The sequence below is a fragment of the Dama dama genome, chromosome 19 (assembly GCF_033118175.1).
Source record: "Dama dama isolate Ldn47 chromosome 19, ASM3311817v1, whole genome shotgun sequence".
Taxonomy (NCBI): Eukaryota; Metazoa; Chordata; class Mammalia; order Artiodactyla; family Cervidae; genus Dama; species Dama dama.
In genome coordinates this window covers 46,905,680-46,922,980 of record NC_083699.1, presented here as the reverse complement: position 1 = coordinate 46,922,980, position 17,301 = coordinate 46,905,680, and the positions used below count along the sequence as shown (strand labels likewise).

General features: G+C 44.1%; 1 long non-coding RNA gene across 1 annotated transcript; it reads left to right on the top strand.

Moving 5' to 3' along the window:
* The first annotated feature begins 9,080 nt into the window (after window positions 1-9,080).
* Window positions 9,081-12,241, top strand: LOC133073945 (uncharacterized). Its single transcript, XR_009697067.1, has 3 exons — window positions 9,081-9,135; window positions 9,238-9,346; window positions 11,478-12,241. It is a non-coding gene; the product is annotated as an uncharacterized LOC133073945 (long non-coding RNA).
* Window positions 12,242-17,301: the final 5,060 nt, after the last annotated feature.

Below are 17,301 nucleotides of genomic sequence, written 5' to 3'. Positions count from 1 at the left end.
TTCATGATACTTCATGTCCCAAAGCAAGAATATAATTTCTCAAGTTAATAATGTAGGCCTGTTGGGCAAGGAAACATTTGAACAATGTAGACCTGTTGGTCACGGTTCTCTGCTAAGATGGCCACTAGCGATGAGTTGTGGTATTTAAAGCTTATTTTCTGACTCAGTCCATTGACTTCTGAGAGCCTTGAACTGGGAGTGAGGCCAACTGGGTTGGAGTCCCAACTCTCCCTCTTACCAGCTGTGTGATCTTGGGCAAGTTTCCTTGCCTCTCTGAGTCAGAATTTCACAAGGGCAAGACAGGAATGCCTGCCTCACAGGATGTTGTGGTGATCACAGGACATAACAAACATGAGCGGTCTCAGAAGAATGTAAGAGTTAGATAAATGTAAGTTACTATTAGAGGCTGTTGAGCTTAGCTATCAAAGAATCCCAGAATTCCCTCATTTTAGAAGTGAGGGGCTGAGCCTCTGGGAACAGGGTTATCCAGCCAGCTACAGGCAGAATTCAGATTATCAGACAGGTCTCAAATCTGCCCTACGGTTGCCATAGCTGGACTCAGGGATATCAGTTAAAGCTGTGTGGGCCCCAGCACATGGGCTGCTGGTCATGGGGTGAAATGTGAAACACTCTAACCTCCCCTCACAAGAGTTTGTAAAAGTAGTGTCCCAACCTCGGACATAGAATCATTGAAGGGCTCTAATTCTATGGGCAGGGCCCACATCACTGATGACTGATTCCCAGTCCGTAAGCATGGACTTGGAAGACATTATACTGTGCAAATGAACACTGTTTTTGCAAATTTGTGGGACCTGCCAGCTCTCTCAGTTTAACTAGATCTCTGCAGTGACATCCAGACATGTTCTGCATTAAATTAGAGCTGGTAATTTCAGAGGGAAACAGCTCTGAAATGGCAAGAAAGACAAAAATCTGTTCCTTGAAAAATGACACCATATGTGCCCGCATTGCAGCAGTTAGGGTAAGAGGCTTTTCCTCCCTTTGTTACTCATCAAGCCGCCAATGTTAATGTCAGATTTGCAACAGAACCATATACTAATGGAACCCAAATTAGCTTTAAAATTAGCTCTTAACAAGAAACTGGAGGCTAGCTCATGGCAAGCAGATTTCTCTGACTGTGAGAGACAGAGAGCATTTTAGCAAAGCAGCCGCATATTGATATTCTTAAGCCTCAAAAAAGATCCCTCTTTGCTCTAAGTGAATTGCCCAGGAAGAATTGTGCACAGCCTGCTGTCTGCCTGTGTGTCAGGAACTGGCAGCTCAACCTGAAGTTTTAAGAAAACGTTTCCCCAGGCAGAACAGTTTTGGGGAGCTGAAGTGTGGGTGAGGAGAAAGAGGGACTTCAGGGTCAGATCTGGGTTGAAGACTAGGTCCTGAGAGTGGTAGTTTCATTATCACTGAGAGCATGTTTCATTATCACTGTTTATCTGACACCTTTTGCCATGATCTTAGTTTTCTGAATATTGAGCTTTAAGCCAACTTTTTCACTCTCCTCTTTCACTTTCACCAGGAGGCTCTTTAGTTCTTCTTCACTTTCTGCAATAAGGGTCGTGTCATCTGCATATCTGAGGTTATTGATATTTCTCCCGGCAATCTTGATTCCAGCTTGTGCTTCTTCCAGCCCAGTGTTTCTCATGATGTACTCTGCATATAAGTTAAATAAGCAGGGTGACAATATACAGTCTTGACGTACTCCTTTTCCTATTTGGAACCAGTCTGTTGTTCCATGTCCAGTTCTAACTCTTCCTTCCTGACCTGCATACAGGTTTCTCAAGATTTCTTTCAGAATTTTCCACAATTTGATGTGATCCACATAGTCAAAGGGTTTTGCATAGTCAATAAAGCAGAAATAGATGTTTTTCTGGAACTCTCTTGCTTTTTCGATGATCCAGTAGATGTTGGCAATTTGATCTCTGGTTCCTCTGCCTTTTCTAAAACCCAGCATGAACATCTGGAAATTCACAGTTCATGTATTGCTGAAGTCTGGCTTGGAGAATTTTGAGCATTACTTTACTAGTGTGTGAGATGAGTGCAATTGTGTGGTAGTTTGAGTGTTCTTTGGGATTGCCTTTCTTTGGGATTGGAATGAAAACTGACCTTTTCCAGTCCTGTGGCCACTGCTGAGTTTTCCAAATTTGCTGACATATTGAGTGCAGCACTTTCACAGCATCATCTTTTTGGATTTGGAATAGCTCAACTGGAATTCCATCACCTCCACTAGGTTTGTTTGTAGTGATGCTTCCTAAGGCCCACTTGACCTCACATTCCAGGATGTCTGGCTCTAAGTGAGTGATCAAACATCGTGATTATCTGGGTCATGAAGATCTTTTTTGTATAGTTCTTCTGTGTATTCTTGCCACCTCTTCTTTATATCTTCTGCTTCTGTTAGGTCCATACCATTTCTGTCCTTTATTGAGCCCATCTTTGCATGAAATGTTCCCTTGGTATCTCTAATTTTCTTGAAGAGATCTCTAGTCTTTCCCATTCTATTGTTTTCCTCTATTTCTTTGCATTGATCGCTGAGGAAGGCTTTCTTATCTCTCCTTGCTATTCTTTGGAACTCTGCATTCAAATGGGTATATCTTTCCTTTTATCCTTTGCTTTTTGCTTCTCTTCTTTTCAAGACTATTTGTTTGAAATAGCCTCCTCAGACAGCCATTTTGCTTTTTTGCATTTCTTTTTCTTGGGGATGGTCTTGATCCCTGTCTCCTGTACAATGTCATGAACCTCCATCCATAGTTCATCACGCACTCTATCAGATCTAGTCCCTTACATCTATTTCTCACTTCCACTGTATTATCATAAGGGATTTGATTTAGGTCATACCTGAATGGTCTAGTGGTTTTCCCTACTTTCTTCAATTTAAGTCTGAATTTGGCAATACGGAGTTCATGATCTGAGCCACAGTCAGCTCCTGGTCTTGTTTTTGCTGACTGTATAGAGCTTCTCCATCTTTGGCTGCAAAGGATATAATCAATCTGATTTCGGTGTTGACCATCTGGTGATATCCATGTGTAGAGTCTTCTCTTGTGTTGTCGGAAGAGGGTGTTTACCATTTATGACCAACCTAGACAGCATATTAAAAAGCAGAGACATTACTTTGTCAACAAAGGTCCATCTAGTCAAGGCTATGGTTTTTCCAGTAGTCATATATTGATGTGAGAGTTGGACTATAAAGAAAGCTGAGCGCCAAAGAATTGATGCTTTTGAACTGTGGTGTTGGATAAGACTCTTGAGAGTCCCTTGGACAAAAGGAGATCCAACCAGTCCATCCTAAGTAGATCAGTCCTTGGTGTTCATTGGAAGGACTGATGTTGAAGCTGAAACTCCAATACTTTGGCCACCTGATGCAAAGAGCTGACTTATTTGAAAAGACCCTGATGCTGGGAAAGATTGAGGGCAGGAGAAGGGGACGACAGAGGATGAGATGGTTAGATGACATCACTGACTCAATGGACATGGGTTTGAGTGAACTCCTGGAGTTGATGATAGACAGGGAGGCCTATCGTGCTGTGGCTCATGGGGTCGCAAAGAGTTGGACTTGACTGAGTGACTGAACTGAACTGAACACCTTTTGAGAACCCATAGACTACAGAAAAACCAGTGATGGAAAATATTTATATAGATAAGCAATATTTAGCATTTAAAATGGTTAATCACGAGTTATCTTCCACCATCCTGAAAAATTACCATCTGAAAATTTTTCTAAAGAATATCCTATTGGTAGTAACATTTCTAAGATATTAATGGAGTGGTAAGTTTCATTAACAGGTTCCCAAACCCATCAAGTTTTACTGCCCCTGTTTCCTCAGCGGTTCCAGGTTGGAATTTGAAGGTCGGTGGGTCTACATGATGAATGCCACATTGTTTTTGGAGTTCACTCCAGGTCTGTGGACCAGGGCTGGGGGCAGAGGATCACAGGAGGTAGGGTGGGTGGTTAGAAATCTATCCAAGGAAACAACAAAAGAATGAAAAAACCAAAGAAAAGAAGCAGTTGGGTAGTAGCAAGAAGATGGCAGTAGTTTAGGTATGGAGTGGTATGAATTAGCCACCGTTCCATCAGGAAAAAGGTATCCAGTTCTTATAGATGAGGTGCCTATGTTCCTATACACTCAGAAAAACAATGAACTCGTTTGGCCAAGGAGCACCCCTGAACTTGACATTTGGGACACGTGAATGCAATTCATCTTCACATCCTGACCACATGCTGAGCACTGTCAGTTGAGCATTGGGGTAGTTGGGCTGAGGAAGTCTTCCTCTTAGCCTCACAGAGCTCAGTCTATTGGGATAAGATGGGTGTATAGAAAACCAAAATAAAAGCAAAAGAGGGTGAGAACGGCAAGAAAGGGCCCAAGAATGTGCTTCAAGGCTGCAGATGAAGGAGTGATTAGCTCTGTGATGTGAGTATCTGGGAAGACTGCACAGAAGAGGTGGCATCTGAGCTGGATGTGGAAGGGTGGATAGAAATTAGTTTCAGGACTTTTAGACCATCAAAGGCCAAACTCTAAGACTATCTATAAAGAAAATAAGATGGTGTCATGAAAAAAGCTCTGGCTTGAGTTCTAATGCCACCTCAACATTAAAGATTGCTGCGTATCTTCAACCAATTCATTTAACTTCTCTGGCAAATAAACAAGATGGTATAATGTAAGAGATCAAACACTATACAAATGCTAGTTATTAGTAACGGTATATGTACTGCCTCTCAGGGTTGTTATGAGACTTCTCTGAAACTGCTATTCAAGAGAAAGTTATTTTTATAAAAAAAAATTCTAGAATCTCCTGGCCCTAGAAAGAACTACAAATGTAATAAAGGTTTATTGAATTATCAACAACTGAAGGAAAAACTGAAGCCCAGAATATACTGTATTAGGTTAAGTGGAATTGTAACTGGCAGAAACATATTTCTTGTTAAATAAAAAAGAACCCTTTTAAGTGAAACATTTATCAAGTTCTCTAATGATGTTTATAAGTAAATTTTAAAGATGAAGAACTTGCTATCATCATTGCTCATTTCTCCTGGCACCACTTGGCAGGACAAATCTCATAAACTCACAAATTTTTGTGTCAGTACAAATTGATCCGTCTCATCTGATTTTCTCTATAGTTTAGGATACGTGGTGCAATGCACCAACTTCGGTGAGCACGAGCTTGTGCTCTGTCTCTTCTCAATCTGCCAAAGAGCTTCACAAGATGGTTTCTAACAAATCTTACTCATCAATAAAACAAACTCCCTTTGAATCTGTCCTTCAGACTTGGGGAGAAGAAATTAAAACAACAGACCACAAAACTTGAGAGTACATAAATGGGGAGTACACTTTGTTAGGGCTGCCATAGCAAAGTACCATAGACTGGGTGGCTTAAACAATGGAAATTTATATCTTCACAGTTCTGGAGGTTAGAAGTCCAAGATCAAGTTGTCAGCAGAGTTGGTTTCTCCTGAAGCTTCTCTTGTTGTGGATGACTATCTTCTCCCTGTATCTTCACATGGTCTTTTCTCATACCTGTCTGTGCCCAAATTTCCTCTTCTTATAAGGACATCAGTCATGTTGGGTGAGGGCCCATCCAGGCTCCTCTGTCCATGGGATTCTCCAGGCAAGAATACTAGACTGAGTTGCTATTCCTTTCTCCAGAAAATCTTCCTGACCCAGGGATTGAACCCCAGTCTCCCGCATTTCAGGCAGATTATTTACCATCTGAGCCACCAGGGAAGCCCTGACATATAACCTCATTTCACCTTAATTACCTCTTTAAAGGTCTTATGTCCAAATACAGTCACATTCTTGGGTACTGGGGATTAGGATTTCAATGTATGAATTGCGGTGCAGGGGACAGCTTATATGAAGAAGACATTCCATATCTCATGTAACCTTTGAAAAAACCAAAAGCCTATTGATAATTTTCCACAACACCAACAAAAGACAAAGACTCACGTTCTCCTGCACAAACAGCACACATTTGTAGTGTGTGTTTCACCCACTCACGGGGCTGCATGTGGCCCATGGAAGGGTACAAATGGCCCAAGGCCGTACCTTTCAGTTAAAGCAGCCCCAGTGGGAATGGGTTGTGGGAGAGGAAGTGGGGCTTGTCTGTTATGTCAAGGTCAGTTATGCCAGCATCTAAACTGCTGGAGCGGTGGAAAAGTGGAGAAGAAGGGAGGGTAGCCATGCAGCTTTCCTGGGAACCATGCTGGTCTCCTTTCCCAACATTTTTTTAAAGTAATTCTTCCTAGCCAGTTAGGAAATCTGGGAGCAGATCCTGAATCCCTGGGATCTGACCCCCTCACATACCTCCAAGCCCAATGACAGACAACATCTGATAGGGAAGACAGAGATGGAAAACACTGTCTCATTAGCAATTGACTCTGCCCTTTCAGATTTCTGAAAAACTCTGCAAAGAAAAACAAGTGTGTTCAAACATCACTCCACCCCACCGTGCAGATGGGGGATCGGGGCCCTCCACTCTGGAAGCTTCCTGGTTTCCCTGTGGGAACAATGAGTGTGATTTGAGCAAACTCCAGAATGCCTGCAACTTTTCACCTGTGGACCTTCCTGGACAGATACATGCCTAAATGGGAGTGACCACGGGAACCAGGGCAACACGGCTTCCAGTCTAACAAAATATGATCACCTGGAGACACTGGGACTAAGCTAGTCATGACCATAACAGGAATCACTGAGGGCCTCCTGTGTGCCAGGAATTTACGTATATTATACAGTTCAGTCTCCTCGCTCTGAGGTAGAGATCATTACCTTCATTTAATAGATGAGGAGGCCCAAGTGCAGCAAAGTTAAAAGACTCACTTCCCCAAGACCACCAACTCTATAAGTGACGGCACTGGAGTTTGAACTAGAGCTAGGACAGCTGTCCACAGTATGGTGATGTCTTCTCCAGGCCCCAGCCACTGGTAACAGAATCCCATGGGCCTTGCAGCTTCCCTGCAGGCCTACCATACCTCAGGGCCATGGTCACCAGAGTCAGCACCAAATGGTCCTCTCTTCTGCCTCTGCCAAGTGCAGACTCATGTGGTCACTCAGTGCTCTGCTCAGCACAGCACACAGAAGGCCTTTAACAAAGAGGAACTGAACTCAGGTACCGCTAGGTCACGACAGAAGCCACACTAGGTCCCTGGGATGAATGCCAGCACTGTGATCCTGGACAAAGTTCCTGGGAAGCCCAGGAGTGCCCTGGCTGGATTAGTGGAGGGAGTGCTGGCTGTCAGCCCCCGATGAGACTTCAGCTTTAGATCGAGAACAAAAACAAATACCCAGACCTGAAGGAATGGCTCTCTGTGATCTCTGGTGCCCCTCTTTCCCCCTGTTTACACTGAGGTGCTTAATCCAGGGCCTTTACCACGAGTTCTAGTCTGAAACAGTAACCTAATCAAGAATACAGTTATGCCTAATGCTGTCGCTGTGTTCTTTTGGACAAATCACTTCCCCATCACATGCTCTGCTTCATTAGCTGCCAAACTGGGCTGATAATGCTGACCACCTAATTCCCTTAGGAGAAAGAAGAGAGTGTTTACATCCAGCAGAGCCTGGAGCTCCTGGAGAAAATTATTAGATAAACACTGTACCGTTCAAATGGAATCTGGGCTTGTTTTTACTCTCACTGCCAAGGCAGAAGTACACAGCATTTCAGACACATGCTCTAGAGCTTTAAGAGCCTTTTTTCATTTTCCTGAGTGCTGTAGGAAAGAAGTGTTTTAGAAAACTATGTATTGAATAATTTTATCTTCTGGAATTTGTTAACTCTGGATGGGTGAGGGAAAATCTTATTAAGAAATCAATCTAGTGGTTCATTTCTACTTGCACACACAAAACCTCCTTCTTGGCAGGTGTCAGTCAAAGGTTTATAGAAACACTGTCAATCTGGAGGAAATCCTGACTCATCTTCTCAGCCTCAAAGAGAGCAAGTATTTATCTTTCCTTTTTTTCTTTATTGAAACTAGTTCCTACCCCAAAGCCCTTTCTAAACAGCTATTGATTTCCTCTGACTTTAATAGGCCATTAATAATACTGGGTCCTCAGGAGTCCCTTTAATGTCTTGTCTCTGTGTGGGGTTGTATTTGCTTGCTGAGGCCCTCTGGGGGCCTGCCTCCCAGTCACAGGTGAGCATGGGTGAGAAATGGGCTTACAGAGTGATTCACATCACATCACACCCCAACCTAGGATGGAGGGTGGGGAAGTGAGCTTGCCAGACACCCACCTTGCCCTCAGCACCTCCGCCTATGGCCATGTCCAATCCATGTCTGACTCTCAGCAGTCACCAGCAGGCAGGCCTCAGATAAAGAGCTAACTGGTAACTCAGGTGACAGCTGCTAATAATAAGATGAAGGACATTTCCTAAAGCAGATACCACATAGGCATCTCCAGAATCTCTTTGGCCTCTCCAAAGGCCACTGGTTTCTGCCCCAGTGTCCACTGCAGACTAGTTCGGTGTGGGCCCCAACAACTTTCACCCAGGCCTGACCCCCACAGCGCTTTCCCTCAAGGCCACACCACTCACCACCGTCATGGGAATGGAGCTTCCCTCTTGACCTGACATGTAAAGTGCTTCATGGCCTGCATGGTGCTCATATATGTGCAATGGAAGAGTGGAGGAACTCATGTTCATGGACCAAATGTCTCCACAGGAGATAGAAGGTGGCAGATACTCTCTTCTCTGTTCCTCTCCTGACCAAGAAGGCATGTTGTATATGGTTGTCAGGTGGCCTCTCAGAAGATGGTCTCGTGGAAGCAGCAGTTGTGGTTTATGCAAGTTGTAACTGGCTTGAAAACATGCCTTTTGATTGCCCCACCCCAGCCTCACTCCCCTTTGCCCATATTTCTGCTACTTGGGGTTGCATGCCCTAATAAAGCAACTACTTAAGCATTACTTCAAGCTCTGCTGTCTGAGGAACTCAGGGTAGACAGTTTTTCATAAGCATGTGAGCATTTTTAAAGAGAGATCTTTAGGAGGGGTTGCTGAGACTCAAAGAAAGGCATTCTAGTGATGGGATCACAAACAATGGAGCTGAAGGAGAACAAAGAAAAATTCCCTTTTCTCCCGATTTTCAGAAATGGGGAGAAAAGGGAATGATGCTCTCTTTTGCTGCCTTGTCTCCGCATGCCGGTAAGCCTCCCCCTCCTTCTGCCCTTGCCTCGACCCAGGCTTCTCTCTGCCTGGCTCTGTTGTGACATGCTTTTTTTCTATTTGTACATTCTGCTTCCCAAGGAGCTTCATCCCAGAGAAACACCTGCTCCCTCTGAAGGAGGTTGCCCGAATTATAAATGAGCCTTCAACATAGAAAGATGTGCTCAAGTGAGGAGAAAGAGAAAAACAGGTAAACAAGTGGGTCAGAATGTTTCTCTGAGCATCCCAGGACAATGCAAACTTTGCTTTCCCTTGAGCCCCTGGGTTGAACCCTGAGATCAAGCTCAGAAGGCTTTGAAATCTTCCCAATCAACAATTTCTTCTTGTATTCTGGGTTTCTCCAGCTCTGTTATTTGCCTCACCCTCTTTCCTTTGTTTGTGTGTGACCTCTTTCTACCCTGTCTCTATGTGTCCAAATCCTAAGTGTTCTTCAGGACTCACAGCAAAATGTTAGCTCCTCCAGGAAGCCTTCCTGGATTTCCCAGTTGGATATGATTGCTCTCAGGCCTCAGTCCTTTTCCCTTCTTAACTTTCTTACCTGTAATTGTAAGCAGCATATTAGTGGGACTCTGACTAATTCTCCTCTGTGAGAAAATTAGTTGGTCAGGAAATAATGAGGAAGGCAGGAAGGAAGGGAGGAGAGGAGAGACTCTATGGGCCCGGACAAGTACCTCCTGAGCTGGGAATACAGCCGGGTCACTGGCCAGTTTCCTTTGCCTTCTCCTTTTTGTGCATGTCAAGTGTTGCTAATGACAAGTTGCAGCAGAAAATCTCAACTTTGCTTTCCCAGGAGAGGCATTATCTGATGTAACTCTCTCACTGCATCCCTTCCCCTCACTGAAAAGCCTGCGTGCAAAGCCCACTAGTGACTCCAGTGTGTGGACTTGCTGGGAGGAGGTGTATAAGGACATGACAGACATGGGTCCCAAGTGCCCAGTCCATGGAGAAAGAGGCTGTGCTGGGGCATGGGAAGGCCCCGTCACTTGCTTTCTCCTCAGTCCTCCTCCTTGGCAAACTCTCTCCTCAGCTTTCACCTTGTCGTCTCCTTTGAGTCTGGTCTCCTCTCCTTCTTCTAAAACTCTCCAAGCTCTAAGTTCATGGTGACCGGATTTATTGTCTTGTAGATTTAGACAATGCCTTTCTGCACATAGGAAGCCCTCAAACATATGTACTGAGTTAGTAAAGACAGACCATTTCCTTAATCCAAACTGCTTCAAGGGTAAGGAAACCCTACCCTGAAGACAGGGTGCAATCCTCGGGTCACAGGTGAGGCATATTGGTCATCCACATGGCTTTGTACACCTGCTGAGTCCTCTGCCTGATACAGTCCAGGCATCCTGTATAGCTGCTGGGTAAAATGTAAGATGGCCAGGTAAACTGGAATTCCAGATAAACAATGAATAATTTTTTGCATAATATATCCCATGCTATATTTGGAATATACTTATACTAAAAATTATGTGTTGTTTATCTGAAGTTCCAATTTACCTAGATATCCTATATTTTTATTTGTTGATCTGGCAACCCTCCCTGGGGGGCTCCTGGAATCCTGTATTACAGTCATTCTCTGTCACCCAATTACAGCCCCGCTTTTGAGTCCCTGAGGTCAGGGAGATGTCCCCTTCAGGAAAAGTCAGGAGTTTCTGGATTATTGATTTCTTGCCTGCTAAACTACTTTGCAACTAGAAAAGAACAATTCCATTTTTCTCTCTTAGTGTTACTTTTAAGACGGGTTAAAAATACACGCTTTGTCGTATTATATAGCTATATATTACAAAACCCACTAAACCTGGAGAGGGGTCTACAGCTTACAGAGCATGGCCATATGCAGTCTCTCTTCACACTCAGGTTAACCCTGGAAGTACAGGACTGGAAGGTGGTGATCACTGTCTGCTTCCTGGTTGGGGATCCAGAGGCCTAGGGAGCTCAGCGACTCACTGACAGTCCCAGCAGTGGAACTGGGGGAGCCCAGGCAAGCCCCAGGTCCTAGTTCCTGGTGCGACACTCCTCCCTCCTACAGCCACTGGACTCTAAGCTAATTAGGCAGCAAAGGAGTCTTTGGAGGAAGCTAAAAGCGAGAGGAAGTGCCCTGGAGGGCTTAGGGTGGGGAGAGCAAACCAGAATGGCATGTTTTAATTGATCTTTGGCTGTGCCAGCTCCCAGGGCAAGCAGCTGCTGTTTCTGAGTCAGCACCTTGAGTGAGGCTCGGCCTGCCCAGAGTGCAGGCATTTCTGGGTTCTTCCCCACCCCCACCCCCCAAGTTCTTTGTGCAGGAAGTGAGTCTGTGTAAAGCAAAAGGTTTCTTCTGCTCTCTTAATTAGCCAAGCCACTTGGAGGCTGAAGTCCTGGGAATACTGTCCAGGGTCACCTAGATCTTCGCCCCACCCTTCTACCCAGGTTATCCCAGAAGCCCCAAGAGACCTGACTCTGCAGATGAAGCTAGACACAGCTCTGAAGATGCTGCAGGAAGCGCAGAATCCTTTGTGAAAGAGTTTGAAAACCTGCATGCTACTTGGCAAATTTATTAGCGTTAGCAGTTATTCAGGGCCACCCAGGAGGCATATGCCCAGCTATAACCCTGGACAAAGAGAAGGTTTCCAATAGGAAAAAAAGAAACTCTCTCCAGCCTCACTGAAGGCCTTAGGATTTGGAAAAATCTCTTCTCAGACAAGGAGAAGAACCCTGGACTTGAGGACCTTCTTGCCACTGAATTCACATAGCCAATGGCTTGCCTGCATCTCCACAAAGATGTTTAACAGGCATCTCAAACCTAACAGAGCTCTTGGGCTTCCTTGGTGGTCCAGTGGTTAAGAATCCACCTGCCAATGCAGGGGACACAGGTTTAGGTTCCTGGTTGGGGAAGATAGCATGCCACAGGGCAACTAAACCCTGCGTCACAGCTACTAAGCCGATGCTCTGGAGTCCATGAGCTGCAACTACTGAAGCCCACATGCTCTAGAGCCCACAACAAAAGAAGCTATGGCAATGAAAAGCCTGAACACCGCAACTACAGAAAGCCCATAGTCAGCAAGGAAGACTCAGTGCAGCCAAATAATAATTTTTTAGAAAACTAGCAGAACTCTTGATGCTGTCCCACTCACACCCTAACACATTAGTCCTCTAATTTCCCCTACCATCTACTCCAAAATAAATTATTTTGGCTTAAGCCAAAAGTCTAGATTCATCCTCGATTCCTCTTTTCACATCTCTACAGCCAGTCCACCAGTAAGATCTTTTGGTTCAGTCATCGTGAAGTATCACAAATCTGTCCATTTCACTTCACCTCCATTGCCACTGATCTCTTCCAGGCCACCATTATCCATCTGAAGCAACCAGCTAGGTTTGTCCATAGCCACCATGGCTCCATGACAATCCCTTTCCCCATACATCATCCCAAGGCCCTACGTGATCTGGTTCCAGCCCATCTTCTATGCAAAGGGCTTCTCTTCCTTCAAGTAAGAATTAAAATATCACACGATTCTCCCTTTTAGTACCTGAATCGGCCATTTTCATATTTATTCATCTATGTTTGTTGTCATACTACCTTCTTCAAAATGTAAGCTCTGTGTCTTATTCTCTGTTAGATGCCCTGTTTGCCAATGTATTAGTTTCCTAAGGCTGCCATAACAAAGTACTACAAAGTGAGTGCCTTAAAACAACAGAAATGTAATCGCTCACAGTTTTGGAGGCTGGACATCTGAATCAGGGTCTTGGTAAGACCATGCTCCCTGCAAACCCCCTAGGGGAGAATCCTTTCTTGTCTCTTCTAGCTTCCACTAGCTCTAAGCCTTCTTTGGCTGTGGCAGCATAACTCCAATCTCTGCCTCCATTTTCACGTGGGAGACGTCTCTGGATCTGCATGTGTTTCTCATTTTCTCTTATAAGGACATCAGTCACAATGGAGTAGGGCTCACCCTACTCGGTAAGACCTTTTCTTAACTTGATTGTATTTGCCAAGACTCTATTTCCAAATAAGGTCACATTAACAGATATCAGGGATTAGGACTTCAGTGTATCTTTTTTTAAGAAAAAAAATTTTTTTGATGTGACCGTTTTGAAAGTCTTTATTGAATTTGTTACAATATTGCTTCTGTTTTATGTTTTGGTTTTGGGGCCATAAGGCATGTGGGATCTTAGTTCCCTGATGAGGGATAGAACTGGTACCACCCCAACTCCCCTCAATGGAAGACAAAGGTTTAATCACTGAACTTCCAGGGAAGTCCCTAGCCTATCTTGTTTGAGGCACAATTCAACTTATAACACCCTGGCATAGTAGATTCTCAAAAAATATTTTGGGAATGAATGTTTTCAACTGGAGTCAGTAGATTACAGTGAACTGATTTCCAGAGCAGCAAATACAAGGGCCACAGGGCTGAACCATAAGTGGTAGGAACCCTATAACTCTATAATGCCTCAGAAACCCACTAGAAAGAGAATAGGCAGATAAATCAGTTATTTGGTATTACACAGTTTTTTGAAATCTTAGACTGACTAATTTTTTCCCCATTGATTTCAGTAAACTGGCCAACAAGGCAGCCTACCGTTTACAAATGCCTGTACATGTACCTGTCTTCAGCTCCTCACAGAGGAGTGGACATGTGTGACGGCTGAAGGGGCAGGGGCTCTGAGGAACGGCGGGGCTTGGTAAGGAAATGGCAGGACCAGGATGGGGCTTGGGCCGTGCGGACGCCTTGGCTAGAGACCCCGGAGGCAGGAACTGTGTGTGTTTCACAGGCTGTGGTCAAAGTCAGTCAGTGTTCTTATAGAGCTGCATGATAAATGCTCAGGAATGAGAAAGATGACAAGATGGAAGGAACTTTGCTCAGCTTTAAAAGACTCTAAATAGCCAAGACTTAGGTATTCAAAACTAGGCTGATTCTGTATAATTCCATTTGGAAAAAGAAAAAAAAAAGACTCTAGAGTAACATCTTTTGAGATTGTAGCTTCATAGTATTTTAGAGCTAGAAGAAAGACACAGAATTAGGTTCTAGGAAGAGGCCCTTATCCTCAAAAAGGATGAAATCTCAGGAGTGGAATTAAGCCTCCAATGACTCTAAGACCAAAGCAGAGCATCCTAAGAGTGTCACCAAAGGGACTCAGAAGTGAGACTGTAGGTCTCTCCCACTATGACCCTGGAAGAAACTTCTAGGGGAGGGGAGATGTCTTTGATCCAGATCTGGAGGGAAAGAAACACAAGTTTCACAGGCAGAAATACATTCTGAGAAGAGAGACTAGCTTGAGCAAAGGTGACTGGAAAAGACTGGGTGTGTTAGTAATACGGGGACCAGTGGGGGATTATGACCAAAATGTGTGTGCTGGGCTCATTCGTGACAGATTCTTAGGAGCCCCATGCACTGTAGTCCATCAGGCTCCTCTGCCCATGGAATTTTCCAGGCAAGAATACTGGAATGGGGTACTGTTTCCTACTCAAGGGGAATCTTCCCAACCGAGGGATCTAATGGGCATCTCTTGTGTCTCCTGCATTGGCAGTCGTATTCTTTATCGCTAGCGCCACCTGGGAAGACCATGACCAAAAAATGTGTGTGTTAGTCACTCAGTCATGTCCACCTCTTTGCGACCCCATGGTCTGTCCATGAAATTCTCTAGGCAAAGATACTGGAGTGGGTTGCCATTCTCTTCTCCAGGGGATCTTCCCAACCCAGGGATCAAACCCTGTCTCCTGCATTGCAGGCATATTCTTTACTGTCTGAGCTACCAGGGAAGCCCCCAAAATAAGTTGGATCAATCAGTTCATTCTGCATGAAATACCACTGGTTTGGGGTTCCAGCCCCAGCTCACTGATTCCCCAAGGGACTAGGCCCTGGGTCTCTGGGCCTGTCTCTTCATCTCTAAATAAGAAGGTTTTTCCAAAGATATTAAGTGAAGCCTCAAGTTCTACACAGATGCTGCTTTGATAGGCTTTCTTAGTGAAACGCCTGTTAAGATTGAATTTTAAGAATGATTTTTATGCCTTAGAAATGTTTAAAAGCCACTGTTCTCAATAATCGATTTCCCTCCAACTGTATAATTCTAATTCTTTATGCTGCAGGCTTCAGAGTTCCTCTGGCTATTCAAATGAAGCATGACTCATTTAGGATTTACCAGGTCCCTCTGAATTGTCTATGGCTGTATTAAGTCATTTGACCTGTTTCCAGTGGAAAATCCATTTTTATTTATGTCCTTAGGAGAAAAAGCCTGGTGCTACTGAAAGAGTCCTGAGGAGCAAGTCAGCAGATCTTGCTTCATGCTGTGATAACAAATATCATCCATAAAGCAGTATAGATAAAACAATGAATATCTGTGAAATAAATGCTAACTAGTGACATCACCTGAGCGAGTCTCCTTGCCCTGTGACCCTTGCTTTTACCCTCTCTCTAAAATCAAGACAGTGCCTGCTGGCCTGCCTCAAGGCACTTTTGTGAGGCTCAATGAAAGAATATACTGGAAAGCTCTTTACAAACTATAAAGCACTCCAAGTGTGTTTGTTATGTACCAGGTGGTGCTGGGTAAGTCAGGACTTGAGAGAGCAGCTCTCCTGGGTGATAGTGGAAGGGTGGTTTGACCCTGAGACCTCAGAAAGTGTCTGATGTTCCCTGACGAGTATTTTTCAGCTCGGTCATAAGAAGGAATAAGAAAAAAAAGAAAAAGATAAATGCATGTGCTACCCACTTCAGACGTTTCACTCCACTCCAAGTCCCTGTTAGCCTTCTTAGTCACAAGGTACATGAAACTAAGACTTGTACGAAAACTGATAGAGGCCTAGTGGGAGGAGGCTTGGCCAAGACAAATCTGCAAGGAAGACTGAGGCAGGAGGTCTTGTCTAACTTCCAAAGACATTTATCACTTCTTTGGACTATTTGTGAGCTCAAGATGGGGCTTATTTAATTTTACTTTTCATTTAGATCTTTAAGGGTATTTTTTTAATTGAGGTATAGTTGATGTACAATGCTATATAAGTTACAGGTGTATAATACAGTAATTCACAAATTTTAAAGATTATACTCCATTTATAGTTATAAAATATTGGCTATATTCCCTGTGTTTCACAATAAATCTTTTTAGCTTATTAATTTTATCATAACAGTTTGGGCTTCATAATCCCTTACCCCATATTGCCCACCTCTTCTCTCTCCCCACTGGTAACCATTAGTTTGTTCTCTATATCTGTGAGCCTGCTTTTTTTGTTATATTCACCAGTTTGTTATATTTTTTGATTCCACATATAAGTGATGCATGCATGCATGCTTTCTCAGTCGTGTCTGACTCTTTGTGACTCCATGGGCTTTAGCCTACCAGGCATCTCTGTCCCAGCCCAGGGACTGAGCCCACATTTCTGGTGTCTCCTGCATTGGCAGGTGGATTCTTTACTACTGAGGCAATGTAAGTGGTGCCACACAGTATTAATCTTTCTCTAAAGACTTTTTTTGTTACTGTTGAACTCCTAATTAAAGCCACATCATTGGGCCGATGAATAAGCACAGTTTCTCCTATAGTTTAAGAAGCACTGATCCTTCCACTGAACCTATCCACTGACAACATATCCATCTACTAAAACTCATTCAGTGACACCTGTCCTCTAGTCAAACCACCATCCCCACATGTCTTTACCCTTCACTGCAAGAGATCTCAGGTGATTCAAATATGCTAGCCTCCTTAATCAAGGGGTTGAAACATCAAGAGATTGCAGTCCAAGGTAGGTTGCACACACTGAAATGTAAGAAAGAATACCTTTGCCCTAACACACTCCATGATTCTCCATCTTGTGGAACCCACATTCCTTAGCCTGGTGGAAGGTCTCCCGAGTTTGACTGCATTCTGGAGGGAGTAGGGTCTACTGGCAGAAGCCCTGGGCTGGAGATAGGAGACAGACCTCAACCTTGTCTGCCTCCACTCCTGAAAGCCAACGAGCATGTCCTTCCACTCCCCATGCCTCAGTTTCCCTGTCTGTCCAACAAAGAAGCTTGAACTAGTCCAGCTGTAAAGCTCCATTCCTTTCATGGGGCGCTACCTCTGAGCTAAGAGGGAAGCTGAGCAGTTCTGCTTTTAGCACATTGATACCTGAGTAAGCTTTCCTTTGTGAAGGATTCTGCTGCTAAGAAAAGGAAAATGCTTAAAAAACATTGACCCTCACCCCATGACTCATGA